This window comes from Bubalus kerabau, chromosome 18 (assembly GCF_029407905.1).
Source record: "Bubalus kerabau isolate K-KA32 ecotype Philippines breed swamp buffalo chromosome 18, PCC_UOA_SB_1v2, whole genome shotgun sequence".
NCBI lineage: Eukaryota > Metazoa > Chordata > Mammalia > Artiodactyla > Bovidae > Bubalus > Bubalus kerabau.
The window spans coordinates 71,479,433-71,504,888 of NC_073641.1; positions in this window are offsets into that span (position 1 = coordinate 71,479,433).

Here is a 25,456-nt window from a genome sequence, read left to right on the forward strand (position 1 = left end):
ATAATCACGATGGTGTGATCACTCACCTAGAGCCAGATATCCTGGAATGTGAAGTCAAGTGGGCCTTAGGTGGCATCACTATGAACAAAGCTAGTGGAGGTGATGGAATTTCAGCTGAACTATTTCAAATCCTGAAAGATGATGCTGTGAAAGTGCTGCACTCAGTATGCCAGCAAATTTGGAAAACTCAGCAGTGGCCACAGGACTGGAAAAGGTCAGTTTTCATTCCAATCCCAAAGAAAGGCAATGCCAAAGAATGCTCAAACTACCGCACAATTGCACTCATCTCACACGCTAGTAAAGTAATGCTCAAAATTCTCCAAGCCAGGCTTCAGCAATACCTGAACCGTGAACTTCCTGATGTTCAAGCTGGTTTTAGAAAAGGAAGAGGAACCAGAGATCAAATTGCCAACATCCGCTGGATTATCAAAAAAGAAAGAGAGTTCCAGAAAAACATGTTTCTGCCTTATTGACTATGCCAAAGCCTTTGACTGTGTGGATCACAATAAACTGTGGAAAATTCTGAAAGAGATGGGAATACCAGACCACCTGACCTGCCTCTTGAGAAACCTACATGCAGGTGAGGAAGCAACAGTTAGAACTGGACATGGAACCACAGACTGGTTCCAAATAGGAAAAGAAGTACGTCAAGGGTGTATATTGTCACCCTGCTTATTTAACTTATACGCAGAGTACATCATGATAAATGCTGGCTGGAAGAAGCACAAGCTGGAATCAAGATTGCCGGGAGAAATATCAATAACCTCAGATATGCAGATGACACCACTCTTATGGCAGAAAGTGAGGAGGAACTAAAGAGCCTCTTGTTGAAAGTGAAAGAGGAAAAGTTGGAAAAAGTTGAAAAAGTTGGCTTAAAGTTCAACATTCAGAAAACGAAGATCATGGCATCTGGTCCCATTACTTCCTGGGAAATAGATGGGGAAACAATGGAAACAGTGCCAGACTTTATTTTGGGGGGCTCCAAAATCACTGCAGATGGTGATTGCAGCCATGAAATTAAAAGACACTTACTCCTTGGAAGGAAAGTTATGACCAACCTAGATAGCATATTGAAAAGCAGAGACATTACATTGCCTACAAAGGTCTGTCTAGTCAAGGCTATGGTTTTTCCAGTGGTCATGTATGGATGTGAGAGTTGGACTGTGAAGAAAGATGAGGGCCGAAGAATTGATAACTTTTGAACTGTGGTGTTGGAGAAGACTCTTGAGAGTCCCTCGGACTGCAAGGAGATCCAACCAGTCCATTCTAAAGGAGTGTCCTGGGTGTTCATTGGAAGGACTGCTGTTAAAGCTGAAACTCCAATACTCTGGCCACCTCATGTGAAGAGTTGACTCACTGGAAAAGACTCTGATGCTGGGAGGGATTGGGGGCAGGATGAGAAGGGGATGACAGAGGATGAGATGGCTGGATAGCATCACCAACTCAATGGATGTGAGTTTGAATAAACCCGGGAGTTGGTGATGGATGGGGAGGCCTGGCGTGCTGCAATTCATGGGGTCGCGAAGAGTCGGACACAAATGAGTGACTGAACTGAACTGAACTGGATTTCCATCCTGTGGATGGATTACATTTTGTTTATTCATCAGTTAAGAAACATTTGGGTTGCTTTCCCATTTTGGATATTTTAAATATTGTTGCCATAAATGTCTGTTTACCTGATGCTGGGAAAGACTGAAGGCAGGATAGAAGGCGATGACAGAGGATGAGATGGTTGGATGGCATCACTGACTCGATGGACAAAAGTTTGAGCAGGCTGCAGGAGTTGGTGAAGGACAGGAAGGCCTAGTGTGCTGCAGTCCATGGGTTGCAAGTCCCAGGCATGACTGGGAGACTGAACTGAAATGTCGGTGTACACACATTTGACTAAATGTTTTCAACTCTTTTGGGTGTATATCTAGCAATTGAAATCCTGGATCATACGGTAATTCCACATTTAACTTTTTGAGGAACCTGGAATAGAATATTGAGAAACTCACGTTCTGCCAGCCCTGACTAAGGCCGCACTTGCCCAGTGAGTCTCCCGATGCTTTGAGGTTAGTGAATGATCCCAGCCACTGGGCTGCCCAGGTACTGAGTGGGCGGTGGCTGCTTGCTTTATCTGGTATAGCAGGATTTAGTGAGGAGATCTCTGGTCCACTGCAGGATTAAATTCCATCACTGTAGTCTTAGGGGCCTGAGAAAATAATTGCTTGAGCAGTGGCATGTTCATCACCTCTTTATGGTGCTGCTATACGAGCAGTGTGAGAGGGTAGGGTCATGGCTGGACTCCTTATGGCTTGTGCATCCCTAGGAGATGGTGTGGCCATGTTTGAGAACGTAGGATATAGACCTACAGGACAAACATACAGGGATACTTACTCTTATGATGCTGTTCATTTAAATTCATCTTAAATCTAAATAGTGCCACGTTCTAGACATTTGTGCATAAAGCATGATTGTTCACACTTTTGAAATAAAAAAATTTGTAATTAATATTTTGCATTATGTTTTAATTTTTGATACAGCCTGGATGTCAGGTCAGTCTACAAGGTCCTTTGGTATAGCTGTTCAATCAGAATTCAAGTTTGAGTTATTCACCCAATCCCAGGAGCCCTGAGGTCGGGAAGGCAGGACTCCCCAGCACCGGGCATAGTGACACCCCTTCGGCTTCAGGAATGCTGTCCGCCTCTAGTGGGATGACAGACAGCATCACACTGTGGTCCTTCAGTCACTTAAACATTTCCCGCCATCTGAAGCATTTTGCATAGTGGTTTATTTGGCTTATTCCTCCCCATGGATGGAATTATACCACTGTTTATCATAAAAGTTGCACCTCTAGCCAATGTAATCTCTGGTGCTGTGCTTAAACAGGTGTCTACAAAATTTAAACCTTCATGCTGAAGATTAAACCCTGGTGCTCCACCAGCTCATCAAATGAGATGCTGCTCACACAGACGTCGGAGTGAGCCTGCTGCTCTGGGGCTGCGCCCTGTGTGAGCAAAACCAGCGTCCTTCTACACAAAAAGAAAGCGATGAGCTATGTACGAGGTGTGAGCACACCGTCACAGGGATTTTCTAAGCAACATGCTGAACCTCTGCTTCCAAATGCACTCCCGCCCTGCCCGCACGGCCCCTCGGATGGGTCCTGCCTGGTCCCGCATCGCTGCCGAGGCTGCTCAAGAGTGCTTCCGGTTGTCCTTCTGGAACTGCGAGTTGTTTCATCCACAGCACGTCATCTGGGCAAGCATTTCTCCGTGGAGGGTATGCTTTTAACTTGAAAAGATATTCACTTATTTTTGGCTGTACGGGGTCGTCGGTGCTCTGCGAGGGCTTTCTCTAACCGTGGTGAGTGTGTCTCATCTCTGGTTGCCCCGGCTTCTCAATCTCAGTCAGAATTGCCAGAATTACCATGGTCCTTTTGGGGAAAATTCACATTTTAATCACAATTTTTTTGGAAACCTGCTACTATGTAAAAATGATGTGGGGGCTCCGTGAGACTAGAAAGAGAAGACTGTATGAAGCTCCCTGTTTCAGCTCCTCCTTCCCGTTGGTTCATTAGGATGATTTCAGCATTTTACGTTCACCTTAAAATGGCCCTGGCTTGGGAATGATTTTGTTTCAAAGGGGAAGGGTGAGGGGGAGGGTAAATTAGGAGTTTGGGATTAACATATACATACTATTAAATATAAAACAGGTAACTAAGGACCTATCATATAGCACAGGGAACTCAACTCAACACTCCGCAACGACCTATATGGGAAAAGAATCTGACAAAGAACAGATACAGGTACATGTATGACTGGATCATTTTGCTCTACACCTGAAGCTAACACAGCATCATAAACCAACTATGCGTGTGCTGAGTCACTTCAGTCGTGTCCGACTCTTTGAGACCCCATGGACTGTGGCCCACCAGGCTCCTCTGTCCGTGGGACTCTCCAGGCAAGAATCCCGGAGAGGGGTGCCATCCTCTCCTGCAGGGGATCTTCCTGACTCGGAGATGGAACCTGCATCTCCCGCATCGGCTGGTGGGTTTTTTTACCAGTAGCGCCACCTGGGAAGCCCAGCTACACTCCAATATAAAGTTGAGATTAAATAACAGAACAACACAAACAAAATGCACGTCACTCTCAGATTCAGACTCTTGCTGGAGTCACAGAGCAGGAGAATCAAAGGGCCGAGCATAGCACAGGACAAGGGGCTCTACGAGGTGGGGCGCATGGTGACGCCTGTGTCTGCATATACCTGCATGTCTGCATGTGTGTGCATGTTCATGTGTGTGCCTGTGCCTGCACGTGTGCGCATGTTCCTGTGTGTCTGCATGTGTGTGCACGCTTATGTGTGCCAGTGTGTGTCTGATTGTGTGTGTGTGCATGTGTGTACCTGCCTGTGTGTGCACGCGTGTACATGTACCTGTGTGTCTGCACGTGTGTGCATGTGTGTACATGTACCTGTGTGTCTGATCGTGTGTACCTGCATGTAGGTGTCTGTGTGTGCATGTGTGTGCATGTGTGTACCTGCCTGTGTGTGCATGCATGTGTGCTTGTGTGTGTGCCTGTGTGTGCATGTGTGTGCATGCATGTGTGTGCATGCATGTGTGTGCATGCATGTATGCCTGTGTGTGTGCCTGTGTGTGCATGTGGGGGGCACTGATGACCCACAAGAGTGGAGAAGAACAATACAGGAATTTGCCTAGGACTGGAAGGGGTGATTTATATCTTAATCTGAACATCCATGGAGACCACCGCTATGGACTGAATGGCTTCCGCTCAAATTCATGTTGAGGTCCTGACACCCCATGGAAATAAGGTCTTTAAGGAGGTGATTAAGGCTAAATAAAGTCACACGTGTGGAGCCCTGATCCTGTAGGATTAGGATCCTGACATCTGAACCTGTGAAGAGACCTTGATTGCATGTCATATGTTTTTATGATACCAACCAAATTCTTGTGGGTTTTAAAACTGTATTGGTGGCCACAGAAGAGAATGAGAAATGAGAGCCTGTGACAATTGACACTGATTGTTTTTCAATTTAAACACAAGGCATTAATACTAGAGAAGATGAAGATTTTCTTACAATTAAGAATTCACTGGAAATTGTGAATTAAATTAATTGCTCATTATACAAATATTTTGGAAGAGTTTCATAAACCAGTTCCTAGGCTCTACTGCATAATCAAAATGACAATGAAAAAAATATTAAAGAAAAAAAAAAGTCAGCTTTATTCAACACACACCTGAAAGCTGCATAGAGCCTTTTGAAAGTATTCAAAATAAACTGCCATTTCAGGCACACGGTAATTAAGGGGAAACACAATTTGTATTCTATGCTGAGGTATGTGAATCTGGATTTTCTTTGTATTTTTTCAGTTGCTTTATGAAGTAAAGGGATTTATGTGTCTAGCAGTTGGGGGAAAATGACAATTATTGGAAGATAAAATGATGCTGTAGAAAGGTTTTTAATTAAAAACATCTACCTTCAAAATCCACTGAAAAGTATAATAATCTGACCAGATGAAACTTTCCACCTAACTCCAACGCAAGGGTTGTGTTTGCCCCTTCCCGAGGCCGAGCGCTGTGTTTGCGTGCGGGATGGAGCGCTGTGTTTGCGTGCGGGATGGAGTGCTGTGTTTGCGTGCGGGATGGATGGCAGGAGTGACTTTGTGATTTCGATGGTGATGACATACACACCAGCCTTGAGGACACCGGGGGCCTGAGGGTGGACATGTGACAGAGGCTGGAACCGTCGGTAACAAGCAGACATGGGACTGGATACTCAGAACACGGAGGCTCAGGGGCGGGTTTCTCAGGCAGCACTCCGTGTATGCCATGGAGAAGCCAGGGCTGGAACGCAGCGCTGTCCAAGGTCCAGGCCAGCCACGGTGATGGGCTTGGAGCGGGCGCCCTCGGGGATCCACGTCCACAGAGGACTCAGAGCAGGGGCAGGTCGGCAGCTGAAACCTTCTCACCAACTGCAAAGGAGGTTGTGAAGAGATCTGTTGGAAGACAGCTAACAGCCATCAGGCTATGTTTCATTGTTACCCACTCTAATTTGAAAAGCAAGAAAGGAGGTCATCAGCCTCCGCGTTCCTCCATGTCAACTATTTCAGCTTCACTGTTGAAGCAGACGGATCCGAAGTCACCTCAGCCTTTCTCAGCTCCTGTTTCCTAAATCATGATTCAGCCAGTTGGGTGGATGGGGGTGGCACTGGGGAGTGCTGGCTGGGGGTGGGTTATGGGAATACTGACCTGCAAGTGACTTCCCCCAGTGACTCAGTGGGTAAAGAATCCACCTGCAATGCAGGAGACACAAGTTCAATCCCTGGGTCAGGAAGATCCCCCGGAGAAGGAAATGGCAACCCACTCCAGTGTTCTTGGCTGGGAACGCCCATGGACAGAGGAGCCTGGCGGGGTACAGTCCATGGGGTGACAAAGAGTTAGACATGACTTAGTAACTAAATAAGGCTTCCCTGGTGGCTCAAATGGTAAAGCGTCTGCCTGCAATGTGGGAGACCCAGGTTCAATCCCTGGGTTGGGAAGGACCCTGGAGAAGGAAATGGAAACCCACTCCAGCACTCTTGCCTGGAAAATTCCATGGAATGAGGAGCCTGGTAGGCTCCTGGTAGGCTCCTGAGTCTATAGGGTCACGAAGAGTCAGACAGGACTGAGCGACTTCACTTCACTTCACTTCACTTCACTTCATAATTAAATAACAATAAAAGTGCAATTAGGTTTTGGATATGAACTTTTGTTTGTACCCAGCAAACCTCCAAAGATTCACATTCAAATTTCAACAGTTCATTTATAGATCCTTTTGTACCTTTTGAGCCACCTTGAAAATGACTTTTCAATTGAACACCTTGAAAATGACTTTTTTCCTTCTTCGTGATCATCTTTTAACATTTTAATCTCATTTCCTTTTATTATTGATCTGGTTGGGATCTCCAGGATCATGTGGAATATGAGGGTAATAGTGGACATAATTGTCTCTTTCCTAACCTCAGAGAACAAGTATTTAATAATTTACCATTAGGGACTGTGTTTCCTTTTTATTTATTTATTTATTTTATTTTTAAACTTTACAATATTGTATTGGTTTTGCCAAATATCGAAATGAATCCACCACAGGTATACATGTGTTCCCCATCCTGAACCCTCCTCCCTCCTCCCTCCCCATACCATCCCTCTGGGTCCTCCCAGTGCACCAGCCCCAAGCATCCAGTATCCTGCATCGAACCTGGACTGGAGACTCGTTTCATACATGATATTCTACATGTTTCAGTGATGTTTTATAGATTCTTCTTACAAGGTTGAGGAAGTTCCATTCTATTCTAAGTTAGGTGAGATATTTTTATTTTATTTCATTTCACTTTTTATTGAATTCTAATAGCTTTTTACATGTATTCAGTTGATCAGATGATTTTTATTTTCTCCTTTTTGCTGGTGAGACAAATTACATTGTTTGATGTTCAGATATTAAATCAACCTTGCATTCTTGGAATAAACTTCATTTGGTCATGATGTATTATCCATTACATCATTGAATTAAATTTTCTTATAATTTTCTTAGTATTATTATATTTGAGCTCATAAGATACACTGGCTTTTAATTTTCTTTTCCTATGGTGTCTTTGACAAGTTTTAGTGTCAAGTTTATGTTGAACTCACAGAAGAGGTTGAAAGAGATTTCTTTCTTTATTTTCCATACAAATTTGTATAAATGTGATACTATTTTCTTGAAGAGATCTCTAGTCTAAGCAGAAGATATTAAGAAGAGGTGGCAAAAATACACAGAAGAACTGTACAAAAAAGATCTTCACGACCCAGATAATCACGATGGTGTGATCACTCACCTAGAGCCAGACATCCTGGAATGTGAAGTCAAGTGGGCCTTAAAAAGCATCACTATGAACAAAGCTAGTGGAGGTGATGGAATTCCAGTTTAGCTCTTTCAAATCCTGAAAGATGATGCTGTGAAAGTGCTGCACTCAATATGCCAGCAAATTTGGAAAACTCAGCAGTGGCCACAGGACTGGAAAAGGTCAGTTTTCATTCCAATCCCAAAGAAAGGCAATGCCAAAAGTGTTCAAACTACCACACAATTGCACTCATCTCACACGCTAGGAAAGTAATACTCAAAATTCTCCAAGCCAGGCTTCAACAGTACGTGAATCGAGAACTTCCAGATGTTCAAGCTGGTTTTAGAAAAGGCAGAGGAACCAGAGATCAAATTGCCAACATTCATTGGATCATCAAAAAAGCAAGAGAGTTCCAGAAAAACATTTACTTCTGCTTCATTGACTATGCCAAGGCCTTTGACTCTGTGGGTCACAGCAAATTGTGGAAAATTCTTTAAGAGATGGGAATACCAGACCAACTTACCTGCCTCCTGAGAAATCTGTATGCATGTCAAGACACAACAGTTAGAACCAGACATGGAACAAAGGACTGGTTTCAAATTGGGAAAGGAGTATGTCAAGGCTGTATATTGTCACCCTGCTTATTTAACTTATATGCAGAGTACATCATGAGAAACACTGGGTTGGATGAAGCACAAGCTGGAATCAAGATTGCTGGGAGAAATATCAATAACCTCAGATATGCAGATGACACCACCCTTATGGCAGAAAGTGAAGAGGAACTCAAAAGCCTCTTGATGAAAGTGAAAGAGGAGAGTGAAAAAGTTGGCTTAAAGCTCAACATTCAGAAAATGAAGATCATGGCATATGGTCCCATCACTTTATGGCAAATAGATGGGGAAACGTGGAAACAGTGTCAGACTTTATTTTTGGGGGCTCCAAAATCACTGCAGATGGTGACTGCAGCCATGAAATTAAAAGACGCTTACTCCTTGGAAGAAAAGTTATGACCAACCTACATAGCATATTGAAAAGCAGAGATATTACTTTGCCAATAAAGGTCCGTCTAGTCAAGGCTATTTTTCCAGTGGTCATGTATGGATGTGAGAGTTGGACTGTGAAGAAAGCTGAGCGCCAAAGAATTGATGCTTTTGAACTGTGGTGTTGGAGAAGACTCTTGAGAGTTCCTTGGACTGCAAGGAGGTCCAGCCAGCCCATCCTAAAAGAGATCAGCCCTGGGTGTTCTTTGGAAGGAATGATGCTAAAGCTGAAACTCCAGTACTTTGGCCACCTCATGCGAAGAGTTGACTCATTGGAAAAGACTCTGATGCTGGGGGGGATTGGGGGCAGGATGAGAAGGGGACGACAGAGGATGAGATGGCTGGATGGCATCACTGACTTGATGGACGTGAGTTTGAGTGAACTCTGGGAGTTGGTGATGGACAGGGAGGCCTGGCGTGCTGCAATTCATGGGGTCGCAAAGAGTCGAACACGACTGAGTGACTGAACTGAACTGAACTGAACTGATAGTATTTTCTTCTTATATAAGTAGAAGAATTTTTCAGTAAGAACATCAGGCCCTATAGCATTTTCTATGGGAATTTTGAAATTATGTGGTCAATTAAAATACATGCATAATAATATGTTTTTTTTCCTATTTTTGTTTTTATTTTGGTAAATTGTGCTTTTTAACCAACCACTCATTTACTTTTCTTCTGGTTTTATTGAGATATAGTTGACATATAGCACTGTATAAGTTTAAGATGTACAGCATATTGATTGACTTACATACATCATGAAAACTTATCACAGTAAGTTTGGTGAACAGCCATCATCTCACATAGACACACAATTAAAACAATGGAAAGAAAAGTTTCTCTTGTGATAAGAACGCTTAGGATTTACCTTCTTATCGACATTCATATATAACATACCTCAGTATTGGTTAAATCTGTCATGTGTACATGTCTAGTACTTATTTATCTCATAAATTACATAAATTTTAACTTATTTAAATAAACTTGGAAGTTTCTACCTGTTGACTGCCGTCATCTAATTCCTCCTCCCCCATCCCCTGCCCCTGGTAACCACAAATTCCATCTCTTCTCTATGCATTTTTTTCCATTTTTGAAAACTAATTGACCTACATACTATATTAGTTCCTGTTATGTAACATAGTGGTTTGATATTTGTATCCATTTCAACGTGACCTGCTTGATAAAGCTGGTTACACTGTGTCACCAGAGAAGTTATTGCTTGGTTACTGGCCATATTCCCCACACTGTACACGTCACATTCCTGACTCACTTATTTTGCAGCTGGAAGTCTGTGTATCTTAATCTCCCTCATCTGTTTTTTTCTCCTCCCCACACCCTTCCCTCTGGCAAGCACCTGCTTGTTTTCTGAATCTATAACTGTTTTATTGTGTTTGCTCATTTGTTTTGTGTTTTAGGACCCATAAGTAAGCAAAACATACAGTAGTCGTCTTTCTCTGCCTAATCTATTTCACTCACCATAATATCTTCAAGGCCATGTTGTTACAAATGGCAGCATTTCATTCTTTTTAAGGCTGAGTAATATTCCATTGTATATCTACCACATCTTCTTTATCCATTCACCTATTGATGGGCATTCAGATTGCTTCCATATCTTGGCTATTGTAAATACTGTTACCGCAGACATAGGAGTGTACATAAATTTTCTGATTAGTATTTTTGTTTTCTTCAGATAAATACCCAGGAGTAGAATTGCTGCGTCATATGGAAATTCTGTTTTCAAGTTCTTGAGGGATTTTCAGATTAGTTGTGTTTTTTAGAGGAATCTGTTCATTTCCTCTAAGTTGTCAAATGCATTTGCATAAATATTTCATAATATCCTCTTATTATTATTGCATGTTTCTAATATCTAGGAAATCTGTAGCTCCTTTTTCATTTTTTATATTTATAATTTGGTTTTTCTCCTTTAAAAATATGTTTTATGGATTATTGATTTTACTAATCTTCAAATAGCCACCTTGAGTAGAGTACTGATTTACTCTATTATATGACAGTTTTCTATCTAATTGACTTTTGCTTGTTTCTTTAATTTAATCTATATATTCTAGATATATTAGTTGGTATAATAGCTTATACCATTAATTTTATACGTGTGATTTTCTCTTATATATGTATTTGAAACTATCAATTTCTAAGTTTCTGTTTAGCACATGCAAAATGTTTTGATAATGTACACATTTCAATTAAAAATATGTTGACTTTTCTACTGGATCTTCTTTGATCCATACATTATTTAGAAAAGTGTTGCTTAATTTTAAATAATTGTGGACTTCTTGGTTATATTTTAGCTATTGATTTCTGGTTTATTTCCACTGTTTTCAAGTAGCTTAACCGGATGTTTTCAGTCCTTGGAAATGTGTTGATCCTTGCTTTATGGCCCAGAATACGGTCTGTTTAGGAAAACCTCCCACATGAACTTAAAAAGAAAGTTTTCCTGAAGTTGTTAAGCTTAGAGACAATATTATCTAGGACTAAGTTGTTTCATTGGATTCTTCAAACCTCCATGATACTGATTTTTTGGTTTTATTGTTGTATCAACCAATGAGAAATGTGTTAAAATTTATGAATAAAAATGGTGTATTTCTATCTTTCTCCACTGAGTTGCATCAATTTTTGTGTTAAATAATTTGAAGCTAGCTTTCAGGAAATGAGGAATTTAAGGCTTTTGTGTGTTCCTGTGAGCCTGACCTATTACCTGGAAATATGTCTCTTTGCTTCTGGTAAAATTTTGCTTCATGAAATTTTCTTTGTCTATTTTTAGTGATCCTACATCAATTTATTTCCCTTAAAACACAGGATATGTCTTCCTTTATTTTTTCATTGTCGATATAACTGTGTTTGTTTCTATATTTAAAGTGCATTTTTTTGATGAAGAACATATATCTGCATCTTGTTTCTTTTTCATTAAACCTATTTTTTTCTTTTAAATAAGATCTAGTATATGCATATTAGAAATAATTATTGATATAATTGGACCTAAATCTACCATCTCATTGTTTATTTCTAATTTTCCTATTTGTTTCTTTATTGCTTTTATTTTTCTTCTTTTGTGTTTAATCAAGTATTCCTGCTTCATTTATTCTCCTCTATCATCTATTAAGTTATACAGCCATATATAACTTTGTATATTTCAATACACATCTTTGAATTAGTTTTTGTGTTTATAAAATCCTAAACAATATGAGAAACGTTCAACAGTTTAACATCATGTGCAAATGTCCTCCTTTAAAAAGAAGTCTCTTACTGTGTATTTGTACTTGTATATATGTATAACAACCACCCACAAAATATTATTATTTTTGTCTAAAACATTCAGCCTTCTTTTATTTTTTCTTTTAGTATCAAAAGGTATCTTCACTGTCTGTCAATTTCTATTTTTTAACAAAATCTGCTGTTTTCCTCATGTTTGCCCCTCTTTAGGCAATGTATTTTTTCCCTCCTCTTGTTACTTTTAAGACTTATTTCCTATTCTAGGATTTTGATTACAATATTCCACAGTGTGGTTCTCCTTTAGGTTGATTTTCCTTAAGGTTAATAAAATTGTTGAATCAATGTATTTTTGGTTCTCATCAAATGTAGAACAATTTTACTACTGTATTTTCAAGTATTTTTCTCATTATTTCTTATTTCTGAGATTTTATATATATATTTTTGTATTGTTATCCCACAGATTACCCTACTATATCCATTTTGTTTTAGTCTTTTTAGTCTATTTGCTTCATGTTGTATAGTTTCTATCCCCGTGTCTTCAAGTTCATGGTATTTTCTTTTGCAGTACCACTTATGCTGGTATTTAAACCCAGCAGATTTATTATTTAGATGATTTTCTATCTATGATAGTTCCATCTGTCTTCTAGAGACATTCCATTGTTCTATTACACTTATGTTTTCCTTTACTTTTGTGGTCATATTTTTTATAACTGCTTCAAACTCATTTGTCTTATAGTTCCATCATATGTGTCAATTCTCAGTTTGTTTTATTGACAAATTAGTGTCCTAATTAGTAGTCATATTTTCCAATTTCTTTATTTGTCTGGTGATTATCTATAGATTGCCAGATATTATTGAATTATTTTGGACTGCTGGATTTTGTTGTATTCCTTTAAATAGTTTTGAATTTGCTTCTGGTACACAGTTAAATATGGAATCAGTTAGATCTTTCTGAGACTGGTTGGATTTTGCAGGTTTGGGCGCTGTACTGCTGATGCTGTTCACGAGCCAGTTGTCTTGCTATTCATACTGTCTGCACTGTTCGCTAAACCCAGGGCAGGCAAGGTGCGAGCTAAAGGCTGAAAGAAGACACAGGGAGCCCTAGGAACTGCAGACGTGCTTATGCTCACCTTGGTGATGCGGCAGCCGTGGCAGCAGCCACAGCACAGCCATGGTGGAGCCATGACGGAGCCATAACACAATCTCATATAACATCCCCGTGATGTCGCTCCACTGTGGTCCCAGTGCAGCCGTAGCCAGGGCTTTCATGGTGAAGACATTCTGTACTTGGCCTGTAATAGTGAAGTGGGTACCTAGTGACATGCATGTGCCGTGCAACAGATGATCTCAGCTGGTACATAGTCATTATTTACAAAGCGTGGGGCGAGAGGGCCTGAACACACCGTCTTGGCTGATTTTCTCTCTCCCCACAGGGTGGCTGGTTAAGTTATGTTCAGATGAGCTGCCTCCTCAGTGTTAAGTCAGCCCTGTTACTGGGGTGATAACCCTGAGCATTCTATCAAATGCCTTGTCCGTTATGAAAGTTGTTGTTGGGAAAGAAACAATTCTTAGCCCCATGTAAACGCCAAAAAGTGTTCCACCTACTCCTTCCCAGTGACCAGAAAACTGATACAGGTTTTCACTTACCCTAGTATGGTCCTCTGCACTGGTCCAGGCTGCACTGGACCTAGAGAAGAAAAAACGCAGTGTTTATCAAATCACGAGGGAGGTTCCTTCACTCTCTGCAAATGTAGATCATGTATCCTTAGTGTGTTCACAGCTCTCAGATATCTTCAAAATATGGCTTTCACTTTTATCATTTATTTTTGATAGTTATAAAGAAATACTAGCTTTCATGACTTACTACAATCTACCTAGAAAAATCAGATAATTCTTATACATACTCAATACATAGATGTATCCACCCCAAATGTGCCAGGTACTCACCAAGGTGAAGTTTACCTATTAATTCTCATAAAATAGCAGTGCTAGTGAGGCATCCTGTTATACTCCGGAGGACTCAGTTTCTACCTTTGCAAAGCTTACAGTCTATCGAAACATTAAGGAAAAAAAAAAGAGAGAGAGAGAGAGAAGACTCTCTCACCTTGGCTATGCCTGTAAAGCAGGGGAAACCATTCATGATATACCCAGTTAGAGACTGTGTCTCTAACAGAGACAGACACAAGGTTGCATACAGGGAATGGATTAGATCTGTAGATTGGGAGCTGCATGCACAGGTCATATTTTGAACTATAGGGTTAAGTAAGATGATATGGTCCTAGCTGCAGATTAATAAATGGGTGTATAGTTCCCAGGGGGCTTCCCAGGGTGCTTCCCAGATGGCACAGTGGTAAAGAATCCAGCTGCCAATGCAGGAGACACAAGAGATGTAGCTTCCATCCTTGGGTTGAGAAGATCCCTTGGAGTAGGAAGTGGCAACCCATTCCAGTAGTCTTGGCTGGAGAAGCCCATGAACAGAGGAGCCTGACAGTCCACGTGTCGCAAAGAGTCAGGCACGACTGAGCATCTGAGCACACGCAGTTCCTAGGAGCACTGGGAGACTGATTGGCTTTATCTCAGCCATTCAGTTCAGTGCACAGTCATGTCCAACTCTTTGCAACCCCATGGACTGCAGCACACTAGGCTTCCCTATCCTTCACTATCTCCCGGAGCTTGCTCAAACTCATGTCCATCTAGTCAGTGACACCATCCAACCATTTCATCCTCTGTCACCCCTTCTCCTCCCGCCTTCAATCTTCCCCAGCATCAGGGTCTTATCCAGTGAGTCAGCCCTTCGCATCAGGTGGCTAAAGTATTGGAGTTTCAGCCTCAGCCTCAGTCCTTTCAATGAACACCCAGGACTGATTTCCTTTAGGATGGACTGGTTTGATCTCCCTGCAGTCCAGGGGACTCTCAAGAGTCTTTTCCAACATCACAACCTTGGCCATTGTAACTACCTAAATCATGTTACCCAGATTGTGGCAGGTGTGAACCAAGCCATGGTCCCATCTCATCCTGTAACAGCTCTGGATCTCATGGTCCTCAGCAAGTACTCTTGTTAGAGAATGGTGCTGACCTTGCTGACCCTAATCTGGTGGGATCTTAATCACCCCAAGGGCTTTAGCGCCTTCCTGGAATGAGTATATCAGCGTGAGGCCAAAACCAAGGACCTTTGATCAGCTTCCACCACCACCCACGTACTGAAGGGCCGACCTGGGAAACCAAGCAGCCCTGACATTAGGTGAAGGTGTTTGAGTTTGCCTCTCTGGAGGACAAGTTATAATTTCAACTTTATTTAATTGGAATGGTAAAGACAATAATATAATCATGTTTTATTTCCACAAAACAGTACTTTTCAATACCTCCTTATGTATGTACACTTTACTAAGATTCCTGCCTTGCTTTACTCACTGTTTGCATTTCCTCCCCCCTTGGAAATTTACACAATTTATTTTTATACCATTTTAATGTAAAACTAATATCATATTGTAAGCAAGACTCCATAGTTTATATAATTTCCTTGGATTTATTGCTTGCAGTTCTATGTATAAATCTTGGCACTATCATAAATTAGAAATTGCTTCTCTACCTTGTCCATTATATTTATAGATAGGGTCATAATTACTAAAGTATTCATTTTCAAAGTCTCTTGGTTTGACTCCAATCTCATTTATTATGGTTGCCTTATTTCTGTAATGCTGTTTATTAGCTGGTGCCAGTCAATGTGATAATACATATGCTGTGAGGCAGCCAAGTGGTAGAACAGATATGAAATTCTGACTCACATCTTTACTGTCTTGTCAGTTGTCTGTGAATGAAACTAATTGAAGATTTTTTTTTTGTATGTGTTTATAAGAGGCACATATCTGCCATGGTCTGGACTGAGAAATAGCTCAGCAACTTGATTGCATAGAGAATATTGTTGACATAGAGTAAATCTTGCTTGTTCATTTGTAGGATAAGATTTGCCTTTTAGCCCTTGATTTACAGAGCCCTTAGCTTCCTTGGAGGTGACCTAAGGAAGGACTCTCAGAATCTGGGAGTTTCTTCCCGTATCACGTGGGGCAAGAGTGGCTGTGTTTTCTGTCCTGTGTATTGGGTTCATATGTGCGAAGTTGTGCGACGCAACCCTATGGACCGTAGCCCACCCGGCTCCTCTGTCCATGGGGTTCTCCAGGCAAGAATGCTGGAGTGGGTTGCCATGCCCTCCTCCGGGGGGGTCTTCCTGGCCCCGGGATCACAGCCACGTCTCCTACGTCCACTGTGCATGGGATTCTCCAGGCAAGAATACTGGAGTGGGTTGCCATGCCCTCCTCTGGGGGGTCTTCCTGGCCCGGGATCACAGCCACGTCTCCTAACTCCACTGCACTGGCAGGGGGTTCTTTACCACTAGTGCCACGGGGGAAGCCCGGGTATCTATTCACAATTATGTTTGGATAAATGTTTCTAGAGGTCTGAAGAGTCTCTGATATCATGAGGCATCTGAGTAGATGGATGAACGTGGCAGAAAGAATAGTTGAGTCATGAGCCCGTGAAGCCCTTTGCCTGGATGCGTGGTGCACTCAAGGTGAGGGTGGGGGGAAGGGGCCTCTTAGTGAGGCAGCTCATCCTCCAAAACCCTGCTTCTGGGGAAGCAATAAGGACTAAGGCAAGGTTCCTAGTCTCAACAACCTCATGCTTTAGAGAGAGGACGGATGCTGGACCCCAGTCTGGCCAAAGAAAGCAGACATGGTTTGGGAATACAGGGAAAGACCCCTGACTCAATGTCCATGGTGCTGGGGGTAGAGGGGGACCACAGGCTCCCCGCTGAACTATGGTAGAAGCTAGCTGTGGACTTCTTAGCTTAGGATGCCAAGTTCTTCATTTCACAAGGTCCCAGATGACTACAAACACACCTGCCCGTTATTTCTGCCCTAAGGCAGAAAGCTTCAGTTACTCGAGGGCACACCACTACCTACCTCTTCCTCCCCTGAATGACAAACCCAAGTGTCTTCAGACACAGCCACATGCCCCCAGGGGGTGGCAAGGTCATCCAAGGTGGAGAACCATTGATCTAAGATGAGGTACTAATTAAGGACAGGTGTCCAGGGCCAATATATAGAAAAAGCAACACGTGGAAATCAAAGGATCTTAGAGTCCGGCATGTTGACAACTGTCAGAATACATTAAATGCATCACATTATTCCGATGCAAAACATTCTTTTTGAGTGATTTTGGTATGTGTCTGCCTAACAGCAATTTCAAAGGAAAATAGTTTTGCTTGAAGTGAGAATTTATCCAAAGGTGAAGTAAGAGGATCGTATCCAGTATTTGCCCTGGAAAGACTTCGAATTCTTTTTCTCTTGACAGTAAAGGGAGGGTTTTTTTTCCTTCCTTTTTAATTTTTTTTTTTCACTTCTGGTCCACTAGGGATTTCTCAGATTCAGAAGAAAGTATTGATATTTCACAAAAGACAAGTAAAAAGGACGAACGCTCAAGCTCTCGGTTGCAAATGGTGTGCAGAAAGACGTCCCAGAGTGCTAAGAAGAGGACATTTTTTTTCTTTGCAGCAAAAAGTGCAGAAACCTCAGTTAACTTGCAGAAATGAAAGGGATGTAGGTACCTGCCTGTCATTCAAAAGCAGTGGCAAAGGAATCAGGGCTGTACGGCCAGAATCGGGCTTGAATACCTCGCCCTGCCTGGCCCCACCCCCGCAAAAGGCGGAGATGGCCCAGGTCTTCAGCTGTCACTGGTGCTGGAAGCGGCTCCTCTGTCTACATGTCCACGGCTCCCAGCTGGCGGACGTCTCTGGACGCCACTGACCCCACAAGGCAGCTCACAGAGCCTTCAGACTCTGGCTCGTTGAGTCTGCCTTGTAATCTGATACAGGTGGCAGAAAAATTGTTCTCATTCCTTTCTCAGTTCCTGCCATGGCAGAAAGATCAGCGCATGCCGGTCTGAGCGTGGTGAGATGAAGTCGTCTGGATGCCGAAGTTGGCAGAACTCCGCCAGCCACCAGAGCCCCAAGCAGCTCAGTCCTTCCACCTGGAGGGACGAATCCCTGAAGCTCTGTCCCCAGGCTCCTGCTTCAGCCTCCATCCTAACTGATGACATGAAGCTTTTTTCCTGCTTAAAGAAATCTAAATTCATCACTTGAAAGAGCATCCCAGAACTGAGGAATTCCTCTGTTTCATCAAACCACTGGATCTCACTTTGGAACGTTTACTTACATGGTCCAAGGCAGAATTTCTACCCGGGTATCCTTTGTCAGCTCTAAGGCACAGTGTAAAGCCTCCCTGACCCATGGGATCGGGGGAGGGTGGCCTTCCTCACACGCGTGTCTTGTAATAGCGCCTGACTCAGGAACGTGCGCTGGCGTGAAACACGAGAGGTGGTCCTGAGCCGCGGCAGCCTCTACAGCAGCCAACGTCTCGATACTCGATCCTAGAAAAGCAGCTCTAGAAAGCTGACCTCACGTTGGCCACCAGTGATCGTGGAAAAGGAGACCTTTGGGACTGCATCTGGCTTGCTTTTATTCGAACATCATTCAGCAAAAGCTTGTTGATGAGCACTTTGGGGCCTGGGAAAAGCTAGGGAAAAAAAGATGAAAAAGGCACAAAGCCCTGTTACCAAGATGCCGAGAGATTCCTGAGATGCATTCTCGTGTGGTTAAGGCACCTGACTCCCAGGAGGGTCACAGCGGACAAAGCCCACCTGCTGGGGGGACAGAAGGAGAGAACTGGCCCAACTGAGGGGGGCATCCCGGGAGAGGGCTTCAGGGGGTTGGTGGAGGACGTAAGGGTAAACGGATTCTTGTTTGCTGACCAAGCATTTTCCCCAAGAGTTTAAAGTCCAGAGATTCTGTGTTTAGCTGGCACCCTGACTTCCCTTGTGGCTCAGACGGTAAAGAATCTGCCTGCAATGTGAGAGACCTGGGTTCGACCCCTGGATCAGGAAGATCCCCTGGAGGAAGGAATGCCTCCCCACTCCAGCATTCTTGCTGGGGAAGTTCCATGAACAGAGGATCCTGGTGGGGTACGGTCCATGGGGTCACAAAGAGTCAGACATGACTTAGTGACTGAGCATGCACACACAGAACACAATGATTCCCCCCAGTGTGGGGACTCTTTCCCCAAGTTCTGCTCTCCCCTCCGGGAGGCTGTTAACTCACACACCCAGCAGAGGCAGCTGACTTGGCCGGCCTCCCAGCCCAGCGGGGCCGCCTGTGGCTGGGGCTGGTCTCATCCAATCTCACTACTCCGTGGCCCTGTGTTGTTCACCGTGGACCCTCTTTTGTTAAAGCACCAGCTTTGCCACGTGCTTTTCAAAGCCTTTAAGACTTCTCAGAGTGCTACCCTGCCCCCTTCCTCAAGATTCCGTGGAGGTCCCAGGACCCGCGGTGCTGGCCCCTCATCACACCTGGGCCGGCAGGTGACCCGCCCTGTCTGGGCTCTGACGGCCCCGGGGCGTTCACCGCCCTTCATGCCCGGCTGCAGCACTTCTGTTTCCAGCCTCGGGTTTTCTCTGCTGTGGGGCCTTTGGGAAGCCTGCTGCCATCCATCCTCACAACATCCAGGGGGCACAGGCCACTGCCATTGTCCAAGGTCGCAGAGGGACTGGCCAAGGTGATGGGAGGTGAGTGACTTGCCCCGAGTCACCTGGTGGGAGTGTGGACACCGAGTGAAGGTGTTGCCCTGAATCAGACTGAGCCTCACTGCTGAGGGCTTCCCTATTTTCCCTCCTCACTTGGGGCTGACTCCTTTCTATTTGATGCGATCACTTTCTAGCCATCCTTCTTTTTATCCCTCTTCAATAAGAAAAAGGACAACACAAGAATAGATTGGGTGTGAGCCTTGTTTCAGCTTTGTTTGTAGTCTTATTTTTTAAGATCTTTGCTCTGGGCGTTGTAATGGGAGAAGCACTTACTGCCTTCCATTTGTAACTCTTATTAATTTAAAATCTACGAGTGACGAGAAGCCCAGATCATTATCAACATTCTAACACCCACAGAAAAATTAGTCAGGCCCCTACCAGGCATAAATCCTCTGCTCCGGGAGATATGTGTTGCTGGCAAAGATGGTCCTGATGTAATGGAAGCATTTAATGTAGAAAATGTTGCTCTATTTCTCTTCCTGATGGCATCAGACAACCAGGGCAGCGAGGTGGGGGCAGAAGCTGGAGAGGAGGCTGCCCAAGAGAAGCAATATGTTGGCTGAGCTGATCAATACGAAGATTAACTTAACCAAGTAGAGGACTTATCAATCTTCTTATTGATCAGTTTAGCAAACATATTAGTATGCTGGTGCAGCACTGCCAGGCTGTCCAGGTGGCACTTCATCAGGTCCAAGATAGACCAGCTATCCCAGTTTGGCTGAGAGATGTCTTCTTACAAGTCTCAGTTCAGTTCAGTCACTCAGTCATGTCCTACTCTTTGCAAGCCCATGAACCGTAACACGCCAGGCCTCCCTGTCCATCACCAACTCCTGGAGTCCACCCAAACCCATGTCCATTGAGTTGGTGATGCCATCCAGCCATCTCATTCTCTGTCCTCTCCTTCTCCTCCTGCCCTCAATCTTCCCCAGCTCTTTGCACCAGGTGGCCAATGTATTGGAGTTTCAGCTTCAGCATCAGTCCTTCCAATGAACACCCAGGACTGATTTCCTTTAGGATGGACTGGTTGGATCTCCTTGCAGTCCAAGGGACTCTCAGGAGTCTTCTCCAACACCACAGTTCAAAAGTATCAATTCTTTGGTGCTCAGCTTTCTTTATAGTCCAACTCTCACATCCATATATGACCACAGGAAAAACCATAGCCTTGACTAGACGGACCTTTGTTGGCAAAGTAATGTCTCTGCTTTTCAATATGCTATCTAGGTTGGTCATAACTTTCCTTCCAAGGAGTAGTGTCTTTTAATTTCATGGCTGCAGTCACTACCTGCAGTGATTTTGGAGCCCAGAAAAATAAAGTTAGCCACTGTTTCCACTGTTTCCCCATCTATTTCCCATGAAGTGATGGGACTGGATGTCATGATCTTAGTCTACTCACCACCAAAAGAGGTCACCTCTCCCTCTTGTAGGCAAGATTGTCTCCAGAGAAGAAAGCTGATGGAGAAACTGAAGTGGGATTATGTAGACACCTCTTAGAAGCTGGATTCAAATTCAATCAATAAGTTCATGCTTGGTAAGAATCCCTGTGACTCTTAATTTTAAGCAAAAGAAGCATAAAGTGAGCTTTTATTTACTGAATGTCTAGTGAAAGCTCAAAAAAAATTATTTTAAGTATTCACACTTGTGAGAGTCCCAGATGTGATCATTTAATGTTCCTCATATTGACATCTGAGAAATAGATTAACGTTCATCTTCAGAATCAGCATAAACACATGATACTTTACTGTTTAAAAAAAAGCAATGCTTTGAAATTATTTGGACAGATGTCACACTTTATTTTGAATCACGGGTATGATATAATGAAGAGGTTTTGAAGTGATATTTATGTAGCTTAAAAAATTCTTATCCATTCATTCAATAAACACTTGCTGTGCATAAAGTCGAAATGAGACCATCTATTCTGCACAGCTGATGGTCGTCCCCTCCGAGGGGAGAGGGTGGGCCAAAGTCAGATGACACCACCTCCTGGGCTGCCATGAGCTTTGCTCTGCACTCATCCACCAGAGTAAGGGAACAGCAAATCTTGAGCTTAACCACTCACAGTTAAAATATCTGCAGCTTGACTAATTTTCTTGTAAAAATAAGTTTCTTTTCTAATTAATTCCATCATTGTCTGCCTCATTTCATGTCATCTCATAAAGGATAAATACTTGGCTCAAGATCACTGGCCTCTTATTTCCCTTCAATACCTTTGGAACGGAAGTTCCACTCCAGACGGACTTGGATGCCATCACATCTTACCATATCATAGACAGGATAAATGAATGGTGCTTCTTGCAGGAGAGACGTGCTATGAGGAAGAAAGAAATGTTCTCTATTTCTCTGAGGAGCTCTCAGTCCCTCTGGGAGTTTCTGTGAAAATCCTAGAGAGGAGTCCAGTGCTCGAGGGTGTGGACAGTGACGTCCTAGAGAGAAGCCCGGGTGGAGACAGGGACAGAAACCTGCTATTATTATGTCTTTATCTCCTGTGACCTTATAGGCTTCAGGTGAGAAAATAGGGGATAAGTTATCGGCTAATTCATGAAACAGTATTTATCAAAAGCTTCATATTTTGCCAAGAATAGGGACTGAAAGATGAAAATACATGTTCTGTGTCTTCCCAGAGTCTAGACAGAGAGTAGGTATGAGCTGCTTTGCCCGTTTGGGAGAACGGGGGGCATCTTTGAAGCATGTTGCTTCTCTGCGTGGGTTCAAGGATCATAAAATACCTCACAGCAAGCTGTCCTTATGGGAAATACCACTGCAGTGGTCTCCACTGGCTGTGTAAAAGCAAGGCAGAAATCATCCTTTTTCTGGAGAAATGGAAAAACCATGAAACTTATGTCTGGTTCAGGGAAATGCACCTCTTGATGGGTTGTGCTCTGCAGGAAAGTGGAGCTGGAACAAGCAAGCAGGAGGGAAGCGGGGCTTGCAGGCCCAGCCTAGGACCCGACCCTGCCCAAGTCTATTTTAGTCTGCATGTTATAGACAGCCACAAAATACTGTTTGTCTAAATAGAAAAGCAAGATGCAAGATTCCTGTCCATCTGAGGTGGTTGATATTTCTCCCAGCAATCTTGATTCCAGCTTGTGATTCATCCAGCCCCAAAATATTGGGTTTTCACAAGTCTTCACAGTCATTTGTATGCCACTTAAAATCTTAGGGGCAATTCGTTTAACAGATTTGCCTTAAATATGTTGACTATTATCTATATTTAAATCCTTAAAAGTTTATATATAACTTATAGTTAGAAATATGCTTATGTAGTTAGAAAGCATATGTATATACACACATATAGTTATGAATCTGTCAGCTTAGAACATACAAGCTTCATGTGAATTTCATGAAAACCATGTCTTGAAGCTTGATCCCTAGATGTCTTCAACCCAAAACTGAGCTGCGTTAAGTATATAATTTTCCTGGAGGTCTGTGGAGAGTAAAGAGTTGAGTCTTGAGCCCCAGTTTCCTAACGCGATCTGTGGCCTCGTGGATAGAGACAAACATGCAGACAGAAGGAAGTGAAATATCTGAGGACTTTGTAGGCATCACAGTGGGTCCATTTGCATAGGGAGATTCTATGTTGAACCCACTGTGTGTGATGAGACTCAGATGTCCTCCTAGAGCTGACGTCGTGTGTCTTCCGTGTTGGAAGGTCCTTGGAGATCGGTTGACATAGGGTTTGGGGAAGCAAGTGCCCTGAGGAGAGGGTGCTGTAGAGGCATTCTAGGGTGTCTTTCATGAAATGAAAGTTCTGTTTCCATTTGTAGATTTGACAATGTAAGATTCTCATCCTCTGTCACCCCCTTCTCCTCCTACCCTCAATCTTTCCCAGCATTATGGCAACAGAGGATAAGATTGGATGGCATCACTGACTCAATGGACATGAGTTTGAGCAAACTCTGGGAGACAGTGAAGGACAGGTAAGCCTGGTGTCCTGCAGTCCAAAAAGAGACAGACACAGCTTAGCAAATGAACAACATGTAAAACTAATCTAAAGAAGGACACCCACACATACGAGCTACGAAGTTTTCTGAATTAGGCAGAGCTTTCTAGCAGTTTCCAGGACAGCAGGTCCTGCCTTCCTGTCCTGCAGTAGAGTTGGGCAGTTGCCTTTCTCCAGGCAGATTAAGCTTGAGTGGGTTCGCTGAAGTGACCTTTGTGGTTCCTTCTAAAGCTTAAAGTAATCTGATTCTGTACAATGGTGGGTGGATAAAAGCAAAGTTTCATCCCCAAGCCCCTGTTTATATGGTGGGGAGCCAACAGAGCAGTGGAATCAGTGGCTCGAGAAAGCCAAAGGTTTAGAAACAGCATCTCCCAAGCCGCTTCTTGCTGAAGCACCCGGACCTGACAGAACCAAGCGTCTGTCTCTGGCTGGGGAGGCTCCTCCCCGTCATCCTGACAGCGCGGCTCCCCCAACCTGCAGAAGCAGCTTGCGGCTGTCAGCGGCTCTCCTGGGATGGGACGGCATCGAGCACTGAACTTTCCCTGCTCTTTCCCTCCGTTTCCCTTTGGGGTCAGCCTCACACATTTATGGACTCGCTAACTGCATTCAAGAGAGTAGCTTTTGACCAGGGAATGGAGTTTTTTCTTTTTCTTTTTTTTGCTTTGCTCAGAATTAATTGGCCATAAGGGGCACAGGTCTGTATCCTGGTCTCATTAGCTCCAGGTTTTAGCTAAATGGCCTAACTGACCCATGGCCAGAGCCAGCCTCCCCCATCCACCAGGCAGAGGAGCATTGTCTGCAGGCCCCCCTTCCGGTAACATCGATGTGGTGGCTGGAACTCAGAGGCCGTTGGTCAGGAGAGTGTGGTTCCTTCCAATTAGGCACCAGCCTTTGTAGGATGTGCCGGTGGTTCCTAAAAGGGTTCTATCTGTATTTACTCTGGCTTCTCACCTGAGGGCTTACTCCAGGGGAGTCTCCTGTGGCTTCCCAGAAGTCCCTGAGAACGTGACGTGGGATGTGCGGACCTGAGGGCCGCAGTGACCATCGCCTGCTCCATGCTTACATACCTGGAGCAGGTGAGGAATAACTGGTGACTTGTGTTTCTCACCTGAACAGAGAAGAATCGGGAAGATTTAAATACTCACAAGCAGTAAGTATCCGGAGGGACTGTCTCAGCTCCTTGGAGACCCCAGGCTGGCAAGGCTGTGTGCAGATGTCACCGGGACAAGCTGGGGGACTGGCCCGGTCAGTGGGGAGAATGGATGAAGGACAGTCTGGGTAGAAGCACCTGCTCCACAGTGCAAGCCAAGGTCCTGTGCCCTCAGACAGGATCTGGGCCCTCAGACTCCTCTCAGGGGCAGGGCTTGCCTTTGTTGTAAGTAGGTGATTGGCCACCCTGAAAGGGGCGTGGCCTTGGGCGTCCAATCCTCTGAGTTTCAAGCAGATTATAATCCCAGCATCCCAGGGAGGTGGGATGTCTCAGTCCTGAAGCGGGGGTCTGGGTGGAGACTGCCAGGACGCACTCCCAGCCTCATTCAGTCCAGAGTTCCATCCCATGGAGGAGTCCCTGAACCATCCAATTTCTATTGGAAGCTTTCTAGTCTCCTGGGCCACTCAGCATATTCTCTTTTGGCCTAATTATGGACACGTTCAAACGTGTCTTCTTTTATCCAGTTAAAATATGTCATCTTATAATTTTCACCCATTACTGATATACACAAAAGAGGGGGCAAATAGAAAGTCACCCGTTGGTCGTCTTTCTGT